Source organism: Poecilia formosa, unplaced genomic scaffold, assembly GCF_000485575.1.
Source record: "Poecilia formosa unplaced genomic scaffold, Poecilia_formosa-5.1.2 Scaffold579, whole genome shotgun sequence".
Classification (NCBI taxonomy): Eukaryota; Metazoa; Chordata; class Actinopteri; order Cyprinodontiformes; family Poeciliidae; genus Poecilia; species Poecilia formosa.
Genome location: NW_006800518.1, coordinates 103,502 through 111,895, shown reverse-complemented (window position 1 = coordinate 111,895; position 8,394 = coordinate 103,502). Strand labels below are relative to the sequence as shown.

The 8,394-nt window shown below is 34.8% G+C and overlaps 1 long non-coding RNA gene across 1 annotated transcript; it reads right to left on the bottom strand.

The window, feature by feature from the left end:
• Positions 1 to 897: 897 nt before the first annotated feature.
• On the bottom strand, positions 898 to 7,257 carry LOC107834301 (uncharacterized). The gene is made up of 3 exons (XR_001660085.1): positions 7,082 to 7,257; positions 2,258 to 2,268; positions 898 to 908 (listed from the first exon to the last, which is right to left on the bottom strand). It is a non-coding gene; the product is annotated as an uncharacterized LOC107834301 (long non-coding RNA).
• Positions 7,258 to 8,394: the final 1,137 nt, after the last annotated feature.

Genomic DNA, 8,394 nt, shown 5'->3' with positions numbered 1-8,394 from the left:
AAATGGCAGTCCCTCGCCATATGCATACGATCGTCCCTTACTCACAAACGCATCATCCGATTTGCACCAGACAGGAGCCCAATAGAGTGTAATTGCAATTTGACTCCACTGCGCCCCCTATGTTAATCAACAGCTGTATCTCCTCTCTACATGGCCCGATCTGCTCCAGATTTTGGGTGCATCGCCAGGGAACGCTGCCGAAGGCATCGAAGCGGATCGCGTGGAGGACGGCGCGCGAGCGTCGGCGGTGGCTGGCGGGAGGCGGTGCTGGAACATCCGCGGTGGCTATAGGCCTGAGCGGCGCTTGGCTGCGAGGGCCGCTTGAGGCTCCGCGGAGCTTTAATTATTATTACAATCTTTATTCAGATATGGATTGGGAACAAACATGGTTATTGCCAAGAAAGTTTTTTATCTCAAACAAAGTACGTGAGGTATCTCTTAAAATTTTGCACAGTAAATTCAATACTGAGAAAATACATTCCAAATATTGATCCTCTCTGTTCCTTTAGTCACGTTGAACAAGAAACATTAACCCACCTTTTTTTGGGAACGCTCGTTTAGCAAAACCTTTAGCGTGATTTCAATGTTTTCTTTAGCCGGACATGTAATGTACTTGTTCGTTTTAAATGCTAAACATGTTTTATTTGGTATTTCCAATAATACTATGTCTGGGAAAGAATATATCACATTTTCTTATTATGTTGGCTAAGTTCCACATAAATCCTGTAAATTAGCTAAAAACAGACCCAACCTCACTGTCTTTAGGTTATGTAAGATGTTTTTTACAATCTTTAAAAATATGCAACAACTCTAAAGATATGAAACTTGTAAACCTGAGTGATGAATTTGATTTGTAATTTTCTATTTTTTTTTTCCTAATAACATTTATGGATTTGTTACTCCAGCACCTCGAGCACGTTTATGTATTCAATTGTATATTGTTTGTAAAAAAAAACAACAAAAAAACATGGTTGCATCTTTAGCAAGACATAATGCCGCTCCAGTTCGCTCTATTTTACTTATTTAATCAGACATTAAAGGTGGAGAGCAAATCAATCATCGCTGGAAATTCCAAACAATTTGTTCAAGTTACGTTGCAGCCTGACCTTGAAGACGAGGATAGATGGATAGAATAAAATGTCCCACAAGACAATAACCCAAGAAGACCGTGCCGGCTAAAGTCCGGCTATTAGGAGATTCCTGCAAGAACTTGGTTTCTAGGAAGAGTTTTTGTCTTCTCTGGAAAAATGTATAGGCCAAAGAGGAAAGCAGGGGTCTGCTGATGAAAAGGAAAAGGCAGACTAATGTAGCTACTACACCTGCTGTGGCAAAGAAGGACACAAAGGGTCGTGTTATCCAAAAACTGAAGAATGTCACAAAAGGTCTCTTCAAACACAGCATATCAGTTTACATGGGGAAGACACTCAACATCTTCAAGCATGTCAAAAAGTCAACAAGACGGCGTTTTCACCGGACAGATCGATTCCCATTCATGAAAATCATTCAGATGACGATGCATGCATCGGTTCTCCACCTCGTCCTGACATTGCTAATGTTGCCATTTTGAACGACTATCCACGTTAAATTTGTGGATGCAACCTTTCTGTCCCACTTCTCACTCTCTGCAGACGTTGCTACAACGTAATCCTCCTCCCGCTCTCCTCCAGCTCCATATGACAACCGGTTCTGGTTCTTTGGGTTCTCCACACCATTCGTTAGCCATGTTGTTCAACAGTAAAAACAAACCAACAGAATAACTAAAATCTTCCCTTCCAACTCTAATAACAAAATATTTCTCTGTAAAAGTGAATTTTAAACAAGAGATTTTTTGAGCACAATATAAATTCTGAACAAAACTTCAAAACAATATAAAACCACATTAAAAAAATCCCTGCCATCAATATTTATATAAAACTTTAACTGTTAGTTCTTCCCTCAAACTTTAACTAAACTGCACTCAAAACTACAAGATAAAGGGCTGATCTTGTTTTATCATGTTACAAAAATGTAAAATGACTTCATTCACAAAAGCAGAACACATTTTCAAAAACAAGTAAAATAAAAATGATACAAATTAAACAATGATTTTAACAAAACAAATTAATTTAAAGAAAATAAAATTAATTTTCAGTGGTCCAGCTCTTCGTCCTGCTCTGTTTGTCTGATGGCATCAATTTTCTTTGAAAGATTTTAGGAAAAAAACAATGTCAAAACACAAAGCAATTGAAAATATATTTATTAAAATAAATAAAAAAACTTTTTTTCTAGCTGGAAAGCCTCATGAATACTTTTATTCATGAGAAGCCGCCGGATCAGTCCGGTGACACTGTAACCAAAAATAAAATATTTTTTGCAATGAACACTGATAGTTAAGTGAACAGCAGCAGAAATAATCCTGACATATAGACTATTCCCCCGCTCTTAATGCTTCATGTCACACATGCTTAGTTTGTGAACAAAAGTTTAAAAAGGAGAAAACATCCACAGAAAACTTAAAACTTCACACAGAAAACAAACAAATCACATATTCAATACATGACTGACTCTACAGTTGCCATTTGAATGAGGAAAATAATTTCAAAGCTGCTAGAAAATGTAGAAAATGCCTTTGTTGTGGAAAATAACTCATGCATGTAAACAAAACAAAACCAATAATTGTACATTTTACAACAAACATAATTACATAATTATTGCAAAGCAATTCATAAAATGCCAAACTCAGGAGGAAAACCGCCTGGTTTGTCCTCCAGGTTCGAATTTGCGGATCTCCGACATCTCCCCGAGTTTTCATGGTGTCACTTCCTGTTTTCATTTATTTACATATTTTTGCTTTTCTTTTTTTAATTACCAAAACTAACAAACAACCCTAACCCTACCCCATTGTTGACATTAGTCTCTAACAAATTTTGGACCAGGAACAGTGGAGTGAGCCTGAGTTTCTGTAGTTGTTAAACATTTACATGCTGCAGAAACTTCTAAAGTTTCTATCTTCTCTGTTAGTTGTTGAACTTGGTTTTTGAGGCTAGTTAGTTTTTGCTGCAGTAGCTTTTCCTTTTGTTCAAAAGCCCAGAAGTCTTCCCTTCTTTTCCAGGGCTTCGAGGGACATTTTAAAGCCTCATGAACCGACATCTGAATCGCTTCGTGTGAAGCTGCTGGATCAGATAGACGATACTGCAAGAAAGCTCCATAAATAATAAATCACATTAAACAACTGTTACTATTCATTCACTCAGATGCTCAGTTTGTGAACAAAAGTTTAAATTAAATAAAACATCTAAAAATGAATTACAACTTAAAAGATATCTTGAAAATAAAGAAATCTTTTAAGAAAGTCGCATATTAAAAACGTGTGATAACTGACTCCAGAATAGTAAGAAAAGGAAAGTAACTTTAGTAAAAGATGCAAATAAATAAATAACTTGGTAAAAATGATGTGGGATAAAAAGAAGAAAAAACATTTAGCACATATGACTATAAGAAAAGAAATAATCATAAATGCAACAACAATCATAATTACATGTAAGATTATTTTGAATATGTGAAAAGTAAAAATAATTTAGAAATAGTTTAAGTTGAGAATCTACAACAGTTTTTCTAAGAATAAGTAATCTGAATTAAATGACATTTTGAAAAATAGTTTATTTATTTTTCTTCCTTAATTAAAAATTCTCAACATAATTTTGGACTAATATATTAAAAATTTAAGATTGAAAGGACTCCCTCCATTGAAACTGCTAAAACCATAAGCAGACTACAAATAAAATACAATGCAGGAAAATAATTTTAAAAAATTACCAAAAAAAATCCTAATAAAGACAAGAAAGTCAGAGTGCTATTATTATTAAAGATTGTAAACCATCCGCCTTTCTCCAACTAACATTGCAGAAAAGAGGCGGGGCACACTCTGGAGAGGTCACCAGTCTTTTGCAGGGCAACACAGAGAAAGTAAAAAAATACAAACTCACACCTAGGAAAAATGTAAAGAAACTAATTAACCTGAGAGTCATGGTTTGACCTGTGGTAGGAAGCTGGAGTACCCAGAAAGAACTAACCATTCAAAAACTCCATGCAGAAAGATCCTGGACCGGAAATAAAACCAAAAACCTGAAAGACAACAGCTCTACCTACTGCACAACTTTAGAGCCTCATTGTAAAAAAATTAATTTAAAATAAAAAGTAAGAATTGACTATTAGAAATTGATTTTCTATTACCATAAATAAAATAACTACATTAATAGGAAGTATTAACTAAAAACACCAATGCAACTTGAAAAACATGAAAGAAATATTAATATAATGGAAAGTAAAAAAAAACTATATTTAAAAATATGAATCATCAACAAATACTTTGTAACAGATTTTTTCGAGTTGCATTGAAAGGCAAGATGAACGTGGAGACGGACCCGCTGAGTTTAAAACTGCCACAGCGAATGAGACCTGAGCTACGCACATGTTAAAATCCTGCAGCAACCAAGTAAAATGCAAAGAACTGCATAAAGTTTTTCCCCAAATTAACAAAACTTTAGATGACTTGCTAACACCAATAAAGCACCTGTAGCTTGTTAAGAATTAGCCTGTAGCTACTGGTGTTGTCTGTGTTCGGATCTCTGATTGATTTTTCCCATGAAAATAAGTCAATGCCTTCAATGTTAAACTCGTATGAAGCCAGGGAAGCACTTATGAATGCCTTTAACAAAATATTGTTATTGCATCGTTATAGGATATCAATAAAGAATGTAACTACTTAAAACTAAACCAGTTTTAAATGAAACCCATTTAAAGCTACGTTGAATATGACGCGTTAAATTCTAAACGCATCCACACGGACCGGACCTTGACCGTAAGGTTTACATGTATCAGACGTCCTCAGTGTTTGACGCCCCACACATTTGAAATGGTGCAACGCTAAACGACAGAAACCGCAACAATTGGCTTTTAATAAACAACATGCGCGTTAAAAACAAAACGCACCATTTATAAAACTCCACCACGCACTTCAGTTATCATCATTTCCGTTGCTTTTAGTTTTCTGCACATCACCATAACTTATAGCTTTTTAATAATTATGAAGTCTTCCATATTGGCTAGGAAACTAAGGATTATTTTAAAAAGCTTTAAACGTGGGCTCTAATATCTAAGACCGCGTTCTTCCCGTCTTTCTTTCATTCTTCTGTCCCCCGGTGTTAATTGTCTTACCCCTGTCCCGTGGTCTAATGGCGGTCCTAACTGCCCCTCCTGCCCCCACAATTTTCTTTAGTAGTTGACATCCAGGTGAAATTTACGGAATTCTCCGTCCTAAAACTTCTACGCTATGTTTTATATATATATATAAAAAAGAACTGCTGTAATTTGAACTACTTAAAACTAGAAAAGCTTCTGAAGATAGTATTTTTTAAAATTAGATAGCAACTGATATACTTACTGAGGCGAGATGGGCCGCATTTTGCACGGCCTTCAACTCAGGGTCGGTTAAAACACAATAAAAACGTTTCCTTATTACTGAAAATATACCATGAAATACCTACTTAAACAACCCCGTCGTGCAAGAAAAGGAAATGTCTGCAAATGAATCTGAGAATATGAGTCTGGAGCACAAAGGGCGGGACCCGCCCTCTTTCCCAATTTTAACTCGATAATTTGTGATGGATTATGGGAATTCCTTTCTTAATAACGGCCATTTGAACTTTGACCCTTTTGACTATGGCTCTATTATTTAGAAAAAATTACAACACAAATAAATTAACAATAAATAATAATAAAAAACAAAATAATTTGAAATAAATAATGATATATAATTGAAAATCTAAAGCTCTTACCTTTACCAAGCGGTATTACGCAACTTTTGAAAGCGACTCTGTTCATCATGAAGCAATTAAATATATTGTAAAAATACTAAAGTCTGTATTAAAAATACTAAACTCTGTATTAAACATCACTTCTGATATATTGAGCTGAAATAAAAAGAAAAAAATATATCTGAACTTAAATATAATTATTGAAATAAAAATAAAGATTTTCCCAAAAATATAAAGAAAAGATCACCTGTTAGACATGCGCAATATGAACATCATACTAAATATTTACTATTTCTGTTCTTCACATTAAAATAGAAAGTTGTTTTACGATAATAAAGATGCTCTAGAGCGCTGCATCTTTTCACTGACCAGTTCACAGATTTATAGTAAAAAGACGAACGCAAAGATGTGAGAAAAAACAAAAAAGTAGTTTTATGGAGGAAAAGCCTCTCAGACTCTGAGCTCAAAGAGATGCCAGAGAACACCAGACAATTAATTTAATTTCACATAATTATCTCCGTTGAATCCATTTGTCTGTAATGAAACACATTTACCGTATTTGATCTTTGTTGTGAATGACGTACATTAACAGACGAACGAGTAATTAGTCCAAGTTTGTCGTTAATTGAACATTCAGAAATTACATTTGTATGTGATGACTCCTGAAATTTGTAAAAGGCAAAGGCGCAAGTAATGTTAAAACACAGGCGCAAGGTAAAATAACCCTTTTACCAGGGGTGAAGCACAGCTGTTGTCATTGCAACCGCCATGAGCCGAGCAGGGATTACATTAAAAACATCCCATTCAGTTACAATGTCAGGTGTTCAGGCTGAATCATCATGAATAAAATAATTACATTAATTTGGAAGTGTTAACTAAAAGCACCAATGCAACTTGAAAAACATGAAAGAAATAATATTAGAATAGAAAGTAAAAAAAAACTATTATTTAGAAATATGAATCATCAACAAATTGTAAAAAGTAAAAGGTCTCTGGTTCGAAACCAGACAAACAGTTTTTGGAGGTTATGCATCTCTTAGGGTGCAGTGAGACAACAAGAGCCTTCCTCTTTCATGACGGTTCATTTGCCAATTGACTACATTGTAGGCATCTTTGAAATCTAGGCTACTTTACTTAAACCACCACCAGGTGGTTCTATGGTGTAATGGTCAGTTAGCACTCTGGACTCTGAATCCAGTGATCAGAGTTCAAGTCTCAGTAGATCCACTTCTCTCTGATCCTGACATCTTGCATCATTTTTTTGATCTCAGGCTTAGTTTATGGACTGTTTAGTGGTTCTCATGTTTGCTGCACATGCAAAAGGTCTTTGGTTCGAAACCAGACAAAAACAAATTTTGCATGTTCTGTTCATCACAGGTGTTCACTAAAGGTCATCATGGGTTCTGTGGTGTCATGGTCTGTACTCTGAATCCAGGCATGTGAGTGCAAACCTCAGTAGAAACTTTCAGGCGCTGCATCTCACATCATCAACTTTGGAGCCTCAAACTGAAACAAAGCAGAGAAATTCAGTTTCTGTAGTGTAATATATTTTCCAGCTCCATTAAACTTTGTCCCTAGTTTTTGTCAACACCGTCAGAAATGAAAAGAATGTAAAAAAAATAAAAATAAAAATCAGGCATTATTGAGGGGCACCAGAACTTCTGAGGACCCCATGACGTCGTCTTTTCTCTTCCTTTGCTAGGAGGGCTAGTTAGCTCCAGTTAGCTTAAGTTATTCTTTAGTTTTTTCTTCTGTTTTATTCCTAAGTTGTTTGTCACAACCATGATGTGTCAACACCATAACTGACAATTTATAAAAATTTGATGAAATTTTGCGAAATAAGAGCTTAATTTTGGTATAATGTAAAGATTTCATGGACCTGACGAGCTACAATATGGCCTCCTTCAGAATAACATCATATAAATTGAGGTAGTTTGGCTTTTTGTCAATCCCATTCAGAGTTTTTCTGACTCTTTCAGTGAAATTGTTGACAAATCTCACTTAAATGTGCAATTAATTCATTTTAATATATTTTACATAAATTGAATTACTTCACATTTATCAAGTTTTTCGTTTTACTCCCTAGTTTGTCACCACCTTCAGTTCTGGGTCAACTCCGTCAGATGGTTGTTGTTTTTTGTTTTCAATAATATTTATTTTTTGTTTCTTGAGAAGCACTTTCCTATAAAACTGAGTAAAAACATCACGTAGTAAATTTTTTTAAATTTATTGTCAGATGGTGACAAAGTTCTGGGTCAGGTCGATTAAAATTTTTTTTTTTTTTAAATGTTGCAACTAGGAGCCTGTACCTTAGCACCTTAGCCAAAACCTAATTACTATACATATTTTTACACCACACTGTGGCAATTTCCCAGGCCTTTTTTTTTTTTTTTTTTTTACATTTTCCGGGGGGCTTTACATCATTAAAACGAAAACAGTGAGAAAGAGAAATAAAAAGTAGTTAATAAATAGATAAAAAGTAAAGATAAAAACATTAAAAACATCAAAGACATCAAACCCACTCTAACCCTAATTTAGCCATAAGCAACTCTAACCAGGGTGATAAATTGAGATTTAAAGGCTCTCAGTGTTTCAGCTG